Below are 18,278 nucleotides of genomic sequence, written 5' to 3' on the forward strand. Positions count from 1 at the left end.
CCTGAGGTGTTAATGTTACAAAGTAAACAGCATTGAAATGCCAGAGAATAGCAACCACTTCGGCAAAGTGCTAAATTTTAAAAACCAACCTACTGGACTGCACATGTGTGTTTATATTGTTACTTGCAGATATCCCATTATGCAGAATTAGCTTGATGAAGGAGTCTGTACCTTGCTGCCAAATTACCTAAAACATTTTGGTTCAGTGCCATTTGCCATTAACTGCCAGCAATGCCTCATTTTTAGATATGCTTTCCTTTTTAAACCCCTGGTTTCTACTAGGATTTAGAATACTGAATTTGAAACTGAAATCTAGATGTTTGGTGCATTATGATAAATGATGACAATTTTATGGGGTGGGGGAGGGGGTGCAGCTCTGAATCCCCCCCAAAACTACTGCATTTTGGATGGAGAGTGTTCTGCAGCTATAACTGAATTTGGGAAGTAGGTGCTGTGTGTAAATATATATATATGAGGTCGATAGTACACATGAAGCAGATACTTAGGGTGCATCACGGGCTGTGTTCATAATGTGATGTCTAAATAATTATCGTGGTGGACAATTAACCTCCAAAAGCATGCTAAATCTATCTCCTGTGCAGCTGCAAAAACTACATGACTAAGTGACAACCTATGAACAGAACTGGCTGCTTCCTCTGACAGCATTAATTGCAGTTCACATCATCCAACACCACCATGAAATAGCAGGTTCATGACTTTCAAGAGAGAAAAGCAGCTTAGACAATGTAAAAATCAGGTGCATGGGTATCATTCTACTGTTATTCAACTCTCATTTCTGAAAGCAGAACCATTTCCTTGATTTATAGACAGAAGAGCTAATCAATTGCAGTAAATTGAGACTAAAGTGGGCTTTTTAGTCATTGTTCCAGATGAATGTCACAGCACGTTTAGGTAATCTGCTTGTCAAAGGTGAAGATAAATCTGTTAGGTTAGCATCACTTTGTGAATACCTGATGTACGTTTGATGATCATATCCTCATATGCTTTCCTCAATTTTTTTTCCAAGCAAAGCACTCCTAAAAATCCACAGGCATTTCCCTTTGTGTTCAATAAGACTGGGTCAAAGAGAATATTTGTCTGCAAAGGTAGTTTGATTCAGTATTTATCAGTCAACACACAGCTACCTCAGGTATGAAAATATGCCTAAAACCCTAGCCTTGATTTCATTAACACTATTACACCTTAAAAGCACTATGACAAATGCATGTGAAGATTTGAGGCAATCTTCTTCCTCTTTTTTAACTTAAACTGTGGAGTAATCTTTGACTGAAGATGCATGTCTGGCTCTTATTGTTGTTCCTGATCTCTTATTTTACTCTATCAAAGCAATCTGCTATTGATTTCTACAGTGTAATGTCTTCCTCAGGTATTGTACTTATTTGTTAATCTATAAAATAGAAAAGAACTTACGAGTGAGGCAATTTTTTTGTACACTATTTATGCAGAAAGCAAATAACCAAGAGGAGATTTATGACATGAAAAATTAGGTTCAGTGACCAACCAAGCTCTTTTCCAATTCTTTGTGCTTCCGTCTCCATTATCCACACGATTTACATATAACAGTTATAAATGCATGAAATATAATCTAAATTCTGAACTAAAAATATAAATATAATCCAATATAATTTGAAATATAATCTAAATTTTATGTGCATAAAGTTAATGGGACATCCATTTTTTAATACCAGCTGTCACAGATACCTAAATATTTTCTGTTGATGTTGCAATTAACGTGCTTGCTAGCTTAGTAAAAACAAAGCTTCAAATATTCAGCATTCAGGTTGTCGACAGTATATTAATTTAATTACTTTTAGGTATATGATCATGTATTATTTTTTAAAGACCTATTGCACATTTGATGTGCAATGCACAATTGGATGGAGTGTGGAAAGAATTCAGCTTCTGTTAATTGGAGATCTGCCTCATTCATTGGTGTAGGTGGATACTGTGGAGTTAAGATTTGGATCTGATTCTGTAAAGCTCCATCAGAGAAAAAAAAAGCATTAACACATTTGATGCTGCAATAGTGAATGTGTTTGGAAAAATAAAGGTCTTTACTTCCCACCTAAAAATTCCTTATAGTTATTGGCTACAGCTAGTCATAAATTTGTCATCAAAGCCATTCTTCACCTATACATTGACCTTTGATTAACCATAATTTTGATGAAATAGTCCTCTACATTACCAAGTTCATGTAACAAAAGAAAATTATATAGTAAAAACTTCATTTTTTCAGCATGCTGTGCCGCTTCTAAGAGAATTAGCTCTCAATTCCCACTGCAGTCAAAACTGCAGGACATGAACAAATATGAATATGTTTTTAATCTTGACTCATTTCCACTTAATCTAATGACTTTCCAAATGAAAGACTTCAATATACAGATCCCATGTTTCTTTAAGACAAACAAAATAAATACAGGCCCCAAGAAGAGAGTACAACTGTAAAACTCATCCAAATATCCTGTTATCTGCATCTTCATTGTTTACTGTCACTATTATTACAAAGGCCTTTGGTGACTGTTAGTGACTTAGCAGCTCTGTTGAATTGATTAACATTGCAATCTCTGCTTTCAAACTTACTGGCTAAATTGTGCTAATAGATGCTTTAGTTTGTCTGTATTTCTTGGGTTCATGAACAATTATAATTCCCAGCATTACTGGAATAGCAAAATGTCTTTCAGTTTATCCCTCCAAAGTGCAAAAGATGCCATTTCCGTAAGTCCTACCAAGTCAGAGAAAGCTCCCAACTAAGATTCTATTGAGTTCTTCCTTTGTTTCACATAAATTCTTTTTTCCTCACATTGTGCTTTCTCTTTAAAAGATATTAAAGGCTAAATTTAGTTTCCTGAAATAGGATGAACCCATATTCGTATTTTCCGCATAAGGTTTTTAGGAAGGGGACTGTGGCTCCTTTGTATTTTATACATCAAAGAACCAGTTCAGAGTCTTTTATAACATAAGCAAATAAATGGCAACAATGCATAGTGACTAGAAAGGAAGATTTAATAGAAAAAATCATTATAGATGTTATAGAATGAGACATTTAAAATGCCTGTGGCAAATAGAAAAAGGAATTTGCTTTAAAGAACTAAAATCTTTCTTACTGCTGAACAAAAAGAAACATAAAGGAAAGACAATATCAACAGTACAAAAGACACCGTACTCCTCACTGACTGAACTATTCCTTTCCACACCTGTTTTTTCATCATGCTGAGATGCTTCAAGAGGTAAAATCTGATTCAAATTGATGAGATTTGTGCCAACATATGCTCCTATTTTAAGAGCACTCATTTAAAATTTATTGGGTCAAAATCTGCTTTCACTAACTCAGATAACTGCAGATGAATTTTATTGATTTCTTTGAAATTACTTTGACCTTGACTGGAATAGAAGTTGGCCTGTTGTCATTACTCTGAATATATGGAAAAATAAGAACCAGTAAGAAAGTATGGTTTTCTTTTAACTACTTTTAACTACATTGGTCTGTGGCATGTTCAGCTTTGATATTTGTGTAGCAGGGATAGATTGTATTAGTAAACTAAACAAGAATCAACTCTACATATCAACTCTTTTCCTTTTCCTTTTCCTTTTCCTTTTCCTTTTCCTTTTCCTTTTCCTTTTCCTTTTCCTTTTCCTTTTCCTTTTCCTTTTCCTTTTCCTTTTCCTTTTCCTTTTCCTTTTCCTTTTCCTTTTCCTTTTCCTTTTCCTTTTCCTTTTCCTTTTCCTTTCCCTTTCCCTTTCCCTTTCCCTTTCCCTTTCCCTTTCCCTTTCCCTTTCCCTTTTCTTTTCCCTTTTCCTTTTCTTTTTCCTTCTACTTCTCCTTCTCCTTTTCCCTTTCTTTTCCTTTCCTTTCCTTCCTTCCCCAGCAGTGTCATATTTGTAGGTGAGCCTTTGAAAAGCAGGAAATTGTTGTCCTCCTTCAGGTTGCACAACCACTCTGAAGTTGATGGAGTATTTTATTCTGCAATCTATTGTACAATTGATCCCTAGAATGTAAACAAAAACCTTTCCAGCAGATGAATGACTGTTGTAACAAAGCTTCCCCAACTCAAAAATGGCAGTCTCTAGGGTCTTTTTGTCATGCTTAGACCCACACTACCCAAGTCATTTTTTCAAAGGATTTAAATAACCCTATGCATATTGAAAAGATCTAGATTCTTAGAAAAAGAAATTCAGAATTGGAAAACATACTTTATTTCTAGGGTTCAATCACTACCCTGTCAATGCCAGCAGAATTCAGTGGGACTTTCTTGAGTACAAAAATGGTCTTCATCTTATTTAAGCACTAAGGATTGCTACTGGTAGTATGAACTACAACTCTAATACTGTAATTTCAAACTTGTGCAGTTTTTCTAAACCCAGATGTAATCTTTGCATAACCTTATGTAAATCTCAGATTCACAGTGAGATAAGCTAGAAAAATCCTAGTGGCATAAAACTGCTGTGGCAGAGTCAGGAATCTGGTCAGAGACTGCCTCTTTTCATCTCATTTCACAATAACATGAAAAACATTACTCTGAAAGTAATGGAATTATATACAGGAAGAGCTGCAGCATGGCTGTTCACTTTTAAAGTCTCCCAGTCACATCTTTAGCCCATGGTATGTCAGGAACTAAACTGCTAATTCAAACCAAATTGTTCCCAAAGTTGTCCTACACCATTCCAGAGTTTTAAAGTTTGTGCTGTAGTTGAGATCTAAATCTCCGTATGCATTCCCTAGCATTCAATTTCCATGGAAATCATTGACTGGAAAATAGGAGGGACCAGACTTTCTCACAAGAATTCACATGCTCCCTGGTTCCTGTCAACTCCAAACTGCCATGGGAGCAGTCTCTCCTGTGGAATTCTGCTGCCTCTCTTTCTGGTTGACATCAAGAAATGTTGAGGTATGTGTAAAAAGTTGACTTCCCCTCAGCCCCCCTCTCCCTGAATCTCAAATAGCATGCAAAGTTCAGTGCAGTTACAATTAGATGTTGATTGTAAGTTCTCAATGTCCTCACTTACAGATATTTCGTTTCTAAAAGCAGCCTGTTAATGTCAAACATTTCCATTATAACATTCAGAGATTATGGGTTTATTCCAGCAACTGTAATCTTCATTTATTTCAAGAGAAATATATTAGGAGACATTTTAAATGCATTGTCCTCCGTTAACATAAATCTTGGAATCTTGTGTAATAAAGTCAAATAGCAGGGCATAAATTACCTCAGAAGTCCTGAAACAATACAGAAGTCCTTAAGGAAAAATTAAATTAAATTAAGATTTCAGGTTTAAAAATCTGTGTGAGTTGGGAATGCAATTCCTCCACACCAGGTAGTGTTTCTGTCATCACCATACAAAAGCTGAGGCACTGGTAATGAGACACAAAACTTTTCACTAGGAGGTTAAATCTTTGTAGCTCCAAAGTGTGTGGAAAACATGAGTCTCAACTGTCTGGCTGCTTCTGGTTGGATTGTGCAGTACAAGTTCCAGGGACACTTTAGAAATAGGCTGAGGTCTCCTTGTACCTGCATTTCAAGTTTTTCCCCTGTTCAGGCTATCTATAACCTAGGCTGCTCAGGCTTGAGTTCAACCTAAACAGCTCCAGAAAGCTCCCCAGCAAGTGCTCTACAACGTAGACGGAAAAGGGCACGGTCAACACATCTCTCAGTACTGCAGGTTTGTAGCTGCCAGAACAGCCCACAGAGATCTTCAACAGCTTCTACACTTTGCCAACATGAGCTGGCTGCAAAACCAACAGGAATCAACGTGCAAGCTGAAATCCCACTCCAACCCTCCTCCTCGAGATGAGTTTAGCTGCTGTCCCCCATAGCAATCTTTGGCAGCCCCAAGCTCTGACTCAGCCTGCCACCCTTGCCACCTTTCCAGCAATTTTCTTCCACCGAGGCCACTAACAAAAGCCCCTGTGGTAAGCATGGCAGGCATGGAAGTTAGGCCAGGGATTCCAGGGAAGGGAATAAGATGTAAAAAGGGACCTCCCCTCACCGACCCGTTATCTGGGGTTACTGGCTACAAAAGATCTTGTGCTTGATGTTTGCTTTGGGTAGCACATCTCATGCTCAGCAGCTCAGCAGCTGTCATCAGTGCTGGACGTCATCTTGGACAGAAAAATCTGGTGCTCATTTGTCTCCTGACACACACAGGAAAGCTCATGCTGTTGATGGTTGGATGCTTAGTCAGGATTGAGGCTGGGAGTCAGCAACATCTTTGAGCAACAACGAGGCTGAGTTGGTGGAACTACTGAGAGGTTTGAAGATAAGAATGCATTCAAGTACCCTTAATGGCATATTGTGTAAACTCTGCATGGAGGATAGTGCAGATGTTAGGAGAAAACAGAGATGGTAATTGATGATGATTCAGTTAAACATTTGGATAATGCCTTCAGTTAAAGTAGCCAAAGTCACACTTAATTTATAATTAGTTAAATTTTTGTCATGCCTTAATAAAGTAATACAGGGTTGTTAGGGACTTATTTATGGAAACAATTTTATTGCTGTGAGATTACAAATAATCTGTTGCATCCTTGATCATTTCAGATGCTGTGGTTTACACGATCACCTCTTTTCTAGTTGCTTGGGTAAACTGAATGGAGGCTATCTGTGAGGAGCTGCAACAGGGGGGGATATACATTGGAAATGGGATTATTGTACATAGAGAAAAACCTGAGTACCCACAGAATAGCTGGTTGGGAATCTAGGTTGTAGTATCCTGGTACCAGCTTTGGGGAAATGAAACCTAGCTCTGGCCTGTCTTCACAGGTGAGTTTTGACTTCACATCCAACAGAGCAGCCCTTTACTGAGCATCTGCTCCCTGACTTTCCCCTTGGCTCTCCAGAAAGCAGACATTCCATTACATTATGTTACTGTAATGTGATTTCAGAGACACTGCTCATGTACATCCAGTTCAGTACATACTGAAAGGTGTCCCTGGCCTAGACTATCGAGCTCAGCCCATGGCTGGACTGAGGCTGCAATGCCAGACAGAAGAAACCTTTCTCCATGGCAGAGCTCTATGGAGGGCTTCTTCTAAACAGCATCCTAAATAGGTATGTACCTTTATTTACAGGTATTTACCTGTATTCAGACACTCTCTTCCTCCACGACTTGTGCAAATTTTTTTGGCTTCTTTAGTCTTCTGCTTGCTAAATCTGTATCTCTGCTAGACAAATAGATAGTTTTTAGCCCAGGAAAATAAGGATATAGGATGGCCATAAAAACAGATCAGGTGCTTCAGGTGACTAAACAATCTATCAGTCCTGGGCTTCTTAGCTTGATGTTGAAAAAATGATTTGAACACTATTTCAAATAGAAGTTTCTATGCAAACTTAATCCCAATCATCCCTTCATTGTCACCACTTTCTCCACCCATTCCCCTCCTTTGATTTGATGCCCGTTTCTGTTTAGCAGTTTATCTATTGTTTTATTTATTGACTACATAGTTTCAAAATGGAAACAAGAGATAGGCAAAATTTAGACAACAGACATGAATCTGGGAAACACTCTGTATCTGCAGAAGACAGTGTAGTAAAGCAACACACTGTAGCAAGGGCAATAATATTTTTTCTGCAAACGAATCTTTGTATGCATGTCAAAGCACTCCCTCTCCCACTCTCCCAGAACTTTCTCACACTCTTAGACAGAAAGCTGAAAACTAAAATGAAAATAGAGTTTCAGGGGTTGTACACCCTCCAAGCCTGAAAGTGATCTATTTTTGATTTTCATTATCTCTTTCTTTTGGCTTGCTCAAGTGTACTTTCAAAGCATTTTCTTCCATGAATGACATTTTATAAGGAACCAAGTCAGAAGAAGGTCTGCATTATATAAGCACTGAAGCTCTGGGTAGTTATTTTAGCTTCTGCAACAGCTCCAGAAGGAAGTGAAGCAGATAGGACATTAGATTTCTCTTCCTCACAGATGTCAAATAAGAATCCTGCTAGAAGCCCAAACATGGGCAAGGTACTTTTCTGTAGCAACCCTTTACACCATTCAGGGATAAATAAAAGGAAGGTGAGTCATGACAGGGCTTTCATAAATTTTCTGTGCCAGACAGTTGCATCCTCCTGTGCTGTAAAGCCTGAAGAAGTTGGGTTCTGAATAGTTTTGTTTATGTGGCTTTATATGGCCCAAGCTGCACTGTGACCCATGGTGGAAGCAAGCTGAGTGGTGGTCAGTGATGCTACCAGTACCTGATTACCAAGCATCCTGTGACAGCAAGTGGCTCTGAAGCTGTAATGTATGGTATAACCTAGGTCAACAGCCTTGTCTCACTTCTCCACTTGCCCTTGTACTGCTCCTGCTGTGAGATGCCTTCTGCTGCATCAGAATCAATAAGTACCAAAATGCAGGGAGTGTCTCTGGTTGCTCATTTTTGCCCAGAGTGTTAAAGATATAGTGATGGTATTGTATTGACCTCTTCCTCTTCTCTATAGGCTCTGTTAACAAATCACTGAAAATAAGGAACTTGAGGTCACCAAATCTGCCCAGTAGAAAATTCAGCTCTTCCTAGTCTTGATGGATGTTTACCCTGTGGGTAAAAGCCTTCTGTGATTCTTCAACCTTCTCACAGCAATCTGTTCCAGGGCTCCAGCATACTTGCTGTTAGATGTTTGTCCTAAAAGTCTACCTGAAGCCTCCTTAATGTAAATTTAAGGCCATTGCTTTTGTTGTTTCCCCAACTACGTTTTAAATATTTAAGAATGCTAATTATTGCTCTCTTGACCTGAAGTAGTTTCAAGTTGAATTATTGCTTCACCATTTTTACAGACCATATTCTAGTTTAAACATACAGATAAAGTATTCTTCCTATTTGCCTCAGGCTGATAGACTCATAATCATAGCTTCTAATTCATTCAAATCCTTGCTGGATAAGCTGATATCCAGCCAGATCTCCCCTAGGCTGTGTTCATGGCACTAATTTTTTCAACCTCTATGCCACACTTCCTGCTTCTCCATGTTGTACCACAAACTGTTTCTAAACAGAAGTTGTCTTTGTAGGAAAATAATGGTCATCTTACACCACTTCTCCAACTCACCAGGTTAATCTGAACTCTTAATCTGTTCTCTGACACACTTCTTCTCCATCCCAGTTTAGTAGCATTAGCATATTCTCCATCCCATCATCAAAATTATCAATTAATAAACTTCAGGATGCCTCTCAGAAGTTAGGGGCTAACAAAGAATATTTGCAAACTGACTTACTGACCCTCTTTCACTACCTTTCTACTCTGTTCTGTTCTCGTCCTGAATAATTTTCCAGGCAGATCCTCTTTGACACTTCCCTGTGCATGCAGTTTTCTTACAACTACCTTCTGACTGAACTGAGCAGAGCTGCTCTGCATGGCTTACTCAAGGATAAGTGACTCAGTCGTATAAAAACAGTCCTTGATCTCCCTGAAAAGCCCCAACATACTAAAGGTCGCTTGTTTCAGAATAAAATAGTAAGCTGTTCAAAATTTCTGCTACTTCAGACTAAAATCTGTGATTTGTGGTTTAAAGTCCTAAAAACTTCTGCTCTTTCATTCTTCTGAGCACTTTGGTGAGTGATGCACTCAGTCTTGTCCAGCACTCAGGTACTTATTAGGTACTCAGCTTAGGGTTTATATTTATTTCTTTCTGCTTCTTTTGACCATAATCACAAGCCTGGCTAACACAAAGCAAGCCATCTCCACTAGCAAAGACTGGGCCAAGAGTAAGTTAATGCAAATAAGAGTTTGAGAGACTATTACATTTGAGTACCTTAGTGAGTGATTATAGCTGAGATGAAGCTTCCTCAGCAACTGCATTGGGATGAACCAGAATGAGTCATTCCTGAAAATCTCTTGTGCCCAAAAAGTTAATTTCTAACTTCTGCCATTTTTGTCAAAAAAAAAAATAAAAAATCAGCTTTTTTCATGGAGCTTTCTACAGTGTCTTTTTTTATTACTAAGCAAGAAATTGATGGCTCTTGGTGATAAGATTTAAAAGATAGTTAATCACATTACAATGACTAAAAAATGTAAATATGAAATAGAAGTAACCTTTTTTTAAAAAAAAAACAAACCAACAACTCACAAGCCCAGTTCTACTGCTTTCTGAAAAAAAAAATCCATTATTTGGGGTGAAAACTAGGTCATGATTTTTGAGTCCTTGGACTTGGCAGTATGATTTTGGCCTGTAGCTCAAAATGTAGCCCACCACCTGCACTTTGGGAATCCATTGGTGCTGTCAGAATCACACAGTGTAATAGAGCAACTGCCCAAAGCAAAACCAACCTAGCCCAAAATACTTTGAGATACTATAGTCAAGATACTATAGTCATTATTTATAAACTAGTTAGCTGAGGTGCTCTACATGTTCTGAGGGCAATAAGTTTCCATTCCTGTTGATTTTTGCGGGTGTCTTTGAACCAAGTAAAAAAAAGCAAAGTGGCAGAGGGTTGAGAAGGGGGAGATTCGTTTGCTGAACACAGTGAAACAGTAGGTCCTTTTCTCAAAGCCTGAGAAAATGATACATGAACTGTGCTGAAGAATTTTTGGAGTTGGTTCAAATCATTTTGATACTTTGGGGAATACTAATTGAGCATTCAATAGCTTTAACACTGTGGGAGTGGGGTAAGCCAATCCAGGAAAATCATCAGCCATGGGGAAACCAATTTCCTCTCTCAAACTTATTGTTCCTGTATGTCAAAGCCAATCCCAAGAGATTCTACTTGTTGCTGACATATTCCAGAAATCATTTCATTTTCCCAGTACTTTTGTGAGGTGATTTTTTTTTTTTCAAGTCATCAGAAGCAGTCACAAGAGTTATCACAAGGACAAAACAGAAAGCTTTGGTTTAAGAAAGAAATGTTGAGAAAACTGGCAGATAGCTAGGTAATGGGAAAATGCCAAACCTGCTGGTTTTCACTGCCATCGGAACGCTATGCTGTCCATGTATCTATGAGGGTAAAAATAACCACTTTATCTACAAAAAGATTATTTACTTGACCAGTCTCTCTGCTAACATCAAATGGAGTAGCTCTGCTGAACTCATTAGGATTACATATTTGTTAGATTGTGGCTGCTTAACTCACTACAAACAAAGAGATTGATGGTCCTTGAAACATAAAACTGAGATAAATGTTGCCAGCCCTCAGCTACGGCACTCTCAGCTTTTGTGGAAGTTGTGTCAGTGAGGATGTGTCACATCAAGCCTTATTCCTCATCTGCATTTGAGAAACTATCAGGAAATGGAAGAACTTCATCATAAGATCTATTTCTCATTAGAAAAACTTACCCCAAAACAGGGTTATATGCCTTGTTTTTCTGAAAGAATGAGTGAAGACCTTTGACAGTCACAGTTACAATTCACTGAGCAGGCATTACATCAGTGAACATGCAGAACAAGCAAAATGCATCTCCTAGATGTACTTCTCTTCCTTTTATATAGAGTAGCTGGTAAAAAGAAAACCTCACAATTATAATATTTACAGAATTCTTTTACAAAACTAGTCTCTCAGCAGTTTCAAAGACGTTGCTTCATTTCTCTCCCATTTCCTGCAGGGATATTACTGTCATCTGGAAAATCTAAGTCCACCTGACAACAAATACTCTGAGGAAACTAACAGCAACAAAGCAACAGCTGTCAAATACTCCTTGTGCTTCTTGCTTAAGAAGGTATTATTAAAGATTTACTGTGTGTTTCTCCACTACATTAAAACTTCTACTTTAATATATTAAAACTTCTGAAGCTCTGTGCCAATAGTATCACATCTATCACTGGCAACAGTACCAATTCTACTTGTGGCAGAACTCTATGGGACAATCTACTGTGGTTCCCCTTGTGTTGTGGTAAGCCCACAGTAGGTCATAATTTCTTGCCAACTGGGAGTTTTCCCTGAAATTTCAACACATGAAGATACTTCTCACTTCTGTACAAAGTTTACTAGTACTGTCACCACTGTTAGCCCAGGATTTCACAATAATTAATCCTCACAGCATTCTTTCATTAGATGCTGGATTTTCCAGAGAGCTCAGAGTCCAATTCTTGAGTGTTCAACACCTATATGAGAGCCAGATTTTGAGAAAAGCTGGATTTTCATTCAGGTTCTTACAGAAGGAAGAAGTTGTCCAAAGTTCCCACCAACCCTCACAGCAGTGCCTGCTGCCCAAATTGTGTGAAGCTGAGGATACAGTGTGCTAAACTTCTTTTCTACATATGAATATTACATTTTGGTGCCTAAATGTGAGGTGATTTCCTTGTAAAGTCTGGCTGTCAGAGTGGGAGGCTGAGCTCTTTTGAAAATCTGGATTGCTATTGTAAGGTTATCACTACTTTGCAGAAGACAAACTGTCAGATAGAGCAAAACCCCAGTACAAAAAGAGCATTTGCATGGCAGATGGAAACAAAATCAGGATTCAGGCTTTCAAGCCATCCATTTCTGTCCATGTATGTTCTTGCAAACTGGCCTGCTGTATGGTTGGTTTATAACAGCATATGCGTTCAGCTCCTGTCAGCATCGTGTGAGTTGGACACTGTCTAAAACACAAGCTTGAAAAGTACCCTGCAAATTTGGTGATCTTGGTGGGGCAGAAGTTCAGTTCAAATGGAAGACCATAAAATTGGTTAACTGTTCTGAATACTTGGGAAGACACAGGAGACAATAATTATTGTTGAATTCTCTAATAAAAACCTTTTTGCAAACATAGGCAGACAATTTTCAAGGATTGCTACTCAAGCTCTGGCAATTTAAGGCACCAGATTTTTCATTTCTAGTAAAGGTGGCTTATTTTGCTAGCAACTGGAGCAAGATGGCAAGGGTCAGAAAGTCAGCTGTGTTAAGCACCAATGGTGCAGGCAGAGAGTGAAGGTTGCTTGTCATGTATCAAGGGTGCTAAAGGATGTTTGAAGGTGGGTTCAGACTCTGAAGCCCAAAGTGTTAGTACTTTGCAGCCTCCCATTAACTCTGCTTTTCCTGGTCATGCATACTGTTCCTTATTCATTATCTCCCTTCACATGGTATCTTACATTTTTAAAAATACTTCCAATCTGGCTGTGCTAATGTGACAGATGGGAATGCTCTGGCAGCTCCCTCCTGGTGAAACATTTATAAGGTGTTGTATGGCTTCAGAAAGCAACATATTAGGGAAAGGGGGTAGAGGGAAGAACTCTTCCTATTTTAATTTCAAGCAGCAGGAGCCCAAGAAGAGTGAGTCATAGCTCTTCAAGCATGAATCCCAAAGCAAAGAACAAAATGGAAAACAGAGAAACATAGATTAAGCAGCTAAAGGAAACTTAGTGCTTTTAATCACTGTGGACCTAGATGGCGATTTGTTTGCAAAGCACCCAGGGAATGGAATGGGTTGCTACACATGCCACACACAGGTGTTTCAGCCACTGGGAGGGGGTCAATCATTGCTTAACATCATTACTGGGGCCTAACTCAGCAAGTGACTTGGGACATGCTGAATACTGAGCTTGAGAGGAACTGCACTGCCGGGCTCCAGAACTGCTGAGGGACTGCAGCTCGAGTTCATGGTCCTGCTGAGAAGGGGGTGTGCTGCTACAGCAGGAAAGCTGCCCTCTTCACAGCCAGCTGGGATGTTTACAAAGTTTAGAAAGCAGGAAAAGTAGTTACCATCACGCTGAACAAGAAGGTGGGTGGGGAAGATATTTCTGGCTTTCCTCACACCTCCTCCTAGCAATATCACTAACATGAGTACTCCCATAATGTGCAGTATAATGGTTTCCCAGCAACTGTGTTGAAATAATGCTATTTTGTACTTGATGTATAGAGCAGTACCTGCGCAAGACTCAAAAGCCCTTTGCAAAGACGACAGCCATAATTACCTTAGAGGCTAATTTTGTAAATTAATGAGGCACTGGAATACCAGTGATCTTTTTGCCAATCAAACAGAGAGAACAGACATGTATTCTCCTGAAGTAATTATTTATTTATTTTGGTCAAGAGCAGATTCCAGTATGCTCTTCTGGACAGCTTCATCACAATATCAGCCTAGGTTACCTGCATGGCAAAACAGAGGTGAGCTCACAAAGAGGCACTGTCTTTCTGTGTTTTGTTACCTCATGTCATTTAGACATCCAGAAATCTCTTGGTGGTCCAACATACCTTTAAACTAATCTTTATTTTGCCACCACCAGATTGCACAGCTAGACAGCTGGGTATGCTTCCTGTTTGCTTAGCTGGAGCTATTGCACTTTAATGTTTACTAGCATGTCTGTAAACTGTGTCCAGTTCTGGGCCCCTCAGTTTAAGAAGGATGTAGAGGCCCTGGAACAAGTCCAAAGGAGGGCAACCAGGCTGGTGAAGGGACTCGAGCACAAGCCCTATGGGGAGAGGCTGAGAGAGCTGGGGCTGTTCAGCCTGAAGAAGAGGAGGCTCAGGGGAGACCTCATTGCTGTCTACAACTACCTGAAAGGAGGATGTAGCGAGGTGGGAGCCGGACTCTTTTCACAGATGACCTCCAACAAGACAAGAGGACACAATCTTAAGTTGCGCCAGGGGAGGTTTAGATTAGATATTAGAAAGAATTTCTTCACGGAGAGGGTGATTAGGCTATGGAATGGACTGCCCGGTGAGGTGGTAGATTCTCCGTCCCTGGAGACATTTAAAAAAAGACTGGATGTGGCACTCAGTGCCATGGTCTAGCAACTGCTCCAGTGGGTCAAGGGTTGGACTAGATGATCTCTGAGGTCCCTTCCAACCCGGCTAATTCTATGATTCTATGATTCTATGGCTGAGAAAAATTCCAGCAGGGTTTTTCATTTTTTCCCCCCTCTCCCCCTTCTTTTTCCACTACCATTTGCTTATTTGTCAAAATTGAAACGTTTTGAAGAGATGGTTTGCTTTTGACAGTTTTCCTTCACAGCCCAGGAAGATTTGGGATCAGTCAGCACAAATGCTGCATTTCTTAGGACTCTTGGCACTGCACTGCCTGCAGGGAAGGGAGCCAAGTTGTCTGCTCCAGAGTCCTAGTCCCATGGATTTTTCTTTTTATAGAGAATTTTAAATTATGTCTCCTGTCAGAATAATACTATCTAAGTTCTCTGTTAAGTAGAATCACCTTTCAATGCAGGATGGCAATATTTATGCCCTTAACACCATTGCCAGAAGCAGCAAATTATAAAAGGAGTTGAATTCAGAGTATTATCCAACACTTAACTTGTATTACAAATGGCAATGCAGTGTCTTTCTGGAAGACATGTGAAATAGAAGGCCTCCTGTCATTGACACCTTGCCACCCAGATGACAAAGCCTAACTGGAAATGAAAGTGCCTTGTTAGATCTTGGCTATATCCCAGATACTTTTCACTGGCTTTTCTGATCCAAGTACCCTCAAAGTTTTAGGAGTATTTTTAGTCTTCTCTGGTATCTTCCATCTTAGAGCTTTGAAAGAGGCCTTGGAGGTGGAGGAAACACTGCAAGCCCCCATTTTGCAACTGAGAAGGCTGAAAGCAGGAGGCTGCCAAAGATCACAGAGAGGTTCCAACCAAGGCAATGTGGAGAGAAGAGGACAGATGGCCACCCTTGCAGGAGAGGGGAGCTGTGTTATTTCTGGCAGACTCCGGTGCCTCCTTTCTGTCAGCCTCCACTCTGAGAGCTGGGATGGCTATAAGAGCCTTTCATTTTCTGTCCAGAAAAGTCATGTAATGGTACTTTGTGCTATGAAACAGAATCTGCTCTTTTCCCCTAAGAGGCCTGCATTTCAGGAGGAAGTGAAATTACTTGCCACTCAGAAGTGGCAAATATGCCAAAAGGGAGACACTTTCCTGGCAAAATACTAACACCCTTAACTGTGGTAACAGGATGAAAACTATCTCCTCTCACTCTCCCCCTGAGCTTCGATGCTCTTAATGGAGAGGGATGTTAAAATCTAGTAGCTAGGCTGGCTAGTGTGCACCACAAAATGTGACCCTTGGGGATGTGAGCAGCACCAGCCCTAGAAGGAAATGTGGAACCACATTGAGAGCAGAGCTCTACTTCCCTGTTGTGCTCCAGCTGTGGTCCAAAGGGAATTAGAGACTAAATTTTTAATTTAGCCTGCAGAAAGGACTATAATGTTTTCTCAGGAGCTTGATACTGGGAATGGCATCCATCTTGCAGGGTACAGAGAATTTCAGCATCCTAGGCTGTTACCATTTATAGTGTTTGGGAATCAGTGAAACACACTATCTGTGTATCATCTCTTACCATGGCCTGGAAGTATTCACTTCCAGATAGAACAGCTGTAGCAAAGTAAAAGTTGAAGTAAAGACATGGCACATAGCTGCACACTATATCAGAACTGCTATGAAAAGCAAATCAATCACATCCATTTCTTCCAAAACCTCCTGCTATCTGCATGCTGAACCACAATCTGATTTTACTGGTGTCCTGGCAGAACTTCTTTCTCTCAAATTAGCAGGGCTGCACCTGTTTGCTCAGTGCAGGTAAATTTTACATACAAGCACAAAGTGAGTTTTGAGTCTCCAGGTGTGTTTTCATTGCAGTTCATAGACTATCAGTAATTAACTACAGTCATCTGCTTTAGCAGGTGAATTCAGTTTTTGAACTGTGACAGAATTCAGCAGTTGAAAATAATTCCAAATGAGGTTTTCTAGTTCTTGTTTAATTCGTTCTGGGAATACAGGAAGTGACAAGAAGTCACTCCTTTATTGCAGGACTTTAAGTGCAGCTCTTTCTTACATTTTGTATTACCAAAATGAATCAATCTGGAATAGCAAGCAACACCTCCTATTGCTGTATTGATTCTCATGGATTATAAATTTGCTTAGGTAAGAAACATTCTTTTAAAAAGTATATTTCCTTCTGCTTTCCTATGTATAGCTTTGTAGTTATCTTTGATGTGCTCTTTAGTGCTCATTGAATTGTGTGATGGTTAAGGAGAAAATTCTCCTGGTTAAGCAGACACTGGCTGCTTAGGAGTTGTTTGGTTATATGCTGGGGATAAGTGATACGCTTTGTCCATCTATCTGCAGCTATGTTGTGCACAGCCAGTGGAACAGCTACACCACTATGTGACTCCACAGCAACATGACACCAAAACCCTAGAGCATATGTAGTCATAGTGAGCCCTGAATGAAAATGGAGAGTAAGTGCCAGAATGGAGCCAGGTTGGAGCGTCAGGAAGCACTATGCCAAAACACTGGAGGATTTGACAGAAATGGGACAGAACTGGTCCATGAAGTCATGGCTGAAGATCTTCAACATGTCATTTCTCCTACAGACAAAAGACTGAAGTGTGTGGAAGTAGGAACAAGACAGCTTAGATTAACAGAAGATTGAACACACAGGGACCTGATGAATGCCACAGAACCAAAATACAAAATTCTCCCGAGTGTCCAGTTCAGGATGTTGTCAGAGCCATCTTTGCCCAGGCCAGTGCTTTGTTTGGTGAGTTTGTATTCATGCCAAGATACACATATTTTACTCTGGAACAATTTTCTAGGCATTCTTCTGCTTTGTGAGTCCTTTCATGACTGTCTTTGGTTTTGTGCTCTTCTTGGTCTGTATTTGCATTTCAGCTAACACAATCTGTTCTGATGTGTGAAGAACTGAACTGCTACAACTATGGAAGTGGCTTAATCTGAGAGGGAGGACACTAATGGAGTCCAGGTTTTTTTTCAGAAGTGAGTCTCCAGGTTAAACTCAGATGTCTAACAAGGTGAGTTTATAATGCTTTACATGCATTATTGGAACATGTTTTCTATTTCTCCTTGTAGATTAAATTAGTTATTTTTCTTCCCTCGTTGAATCTGTCTGGTTTTGTCTGTTACTGTAACTGGGGAATGCAAAGCTCCCTGTCCTTGTCTCAATTAACAAGCCTTAAGTTGGATTTTCTCCTTCCTGTCCCACAGTGGGGATGGGAGCAAGTGGAGGCCTGGTTGGTACCAGCTGGGCCCAAACCATGACACTGGATAACACCTAAGTTGCATAGGCAAAACCATCATGTCATTAGAAAATCTAGCTGTAAATCATCAAAATTCAGCTTTTAGTCATAGATCATCCCTTGCAATTTAGAAAATACATGTTTAGATAAATAATATCCCCCATCAAGAGTGAGAAATTAAATCCCAGCTTTAAAGCTGTATTTCAGCACCATTATTCACAATAACTGTTTGGCATGTTATTTTTCACAGAATGTAGGAATATACTCTGGACTCTGACCACTCAGGTAGTCAGGTATTCACTATTTCAGTAACTAGCACCAGACAGTCCATGGCTGCACACATCAAGAGCATCTGCACTTCCAACAGTCTCTCCCAAATTGTTCCATCCC

At 39.7% G+C, this 18,278-nt stretch overlaps 1 protein-coding gene and 2 long non-coding RNA genes across 6 annotated transcripts in view; 2 read left to right on the forward strand and 1 right to left on the reverse strand.

Annotated features, from left to right (window-relative positions):
• Positions 1 to 18,278, reverse strand: part of RERG (RAS like estrogen regulated growth inhibitor) — a 103,849-nt gene that overhangs the window by 54,920 nt on the left and 30,651 nt on the right. The gene's annotated exons all lie outside the window — the stretch shown is intronic.
• Positions 6,032 to 6,942, forward strand: LOC139797810 (uncharacterized). The gene is made up of 3 exons (XR_011726588.1): positions 6,032 to 6,362; positions 6,591 to 6,779; positions 6,902 to 6,942. It is a non-coding gene; the product is annotated as an uncharacterized lncRNA (long non-coding RNA).
• On the forward strand, positions 6,973 to 17,743 carry LOC139797847 (uncharacterized). 2 transcript variants are annotated; one of them, XR_011726612.1, is made up of 3 exons: positions 6,973 to 7,067; positions 11,541 to 11,654; positions 16,978 to 17,743. It is a non-coding gene; the product is annotated as an uncharacterized lncRNA (long non-coding RNA). The 2 variants fall into 2 exon arrangements; XR_011726604.1 differs by lacking the exon at positions 11,541 to 11,654.

The sequence above is a fragment of the Heliangelus exortis genome, chromosome 1 (assembly GCF_036169615.1).
Source record: "Heliangelus exortis chromosome 1, bHelExo1.hap1, whole genome shotgun sequence".
In the NCBI taxonomy this organism is placed as follows: Eukaryota; Metazoa; Chordata; class Aves; order Apodiformes; family Trochilidae; genus Heliangelus; species Heliangelus exortis.